Raw genomic sequence first — 271 nt, 5'->3', positions numbered from 1 at the left:
GAAACGGTGGAAGACAGGATCAGTGGAATTGAAGACAAACACTTGGATACAACTCTGTTTCAGGAAAACTCAGAGAAACGAACAAAGAAAAATGAAGAGACCCTGAGAGTTATGTGGGATACAATCAAAAGCAAAAATCTGCGAGTGATTGGAATTCCAGAACAGGGGGAGAAAACAGAAAACACAGAGAGGAGCATTGAAGAACTGCTGACAGAAAATTTCCCCAATATCATGAAAGATGAAAAGCTGGCCATCCAAGAAAATCACCAAG

The sequence above is a fragment of the Trichechus manatus genome, unplaced genomic scaffold, assembly GCF_000243295.1.
Source record: "Trichechus manatus latirostris isolate Lorelei unplaced genomic scaffold, TriManLat1.0 scaffold00072, whole genome shotgun sequence".
Lineage (NCBI taxonomy): Eukaryota > Metazoa > Chordata > Mammalia > Sirenia > Trichechidae > Trichechus > Trichechus manatus.
This window is presented reverse-complemented; position numbering follows the sequence as displayed.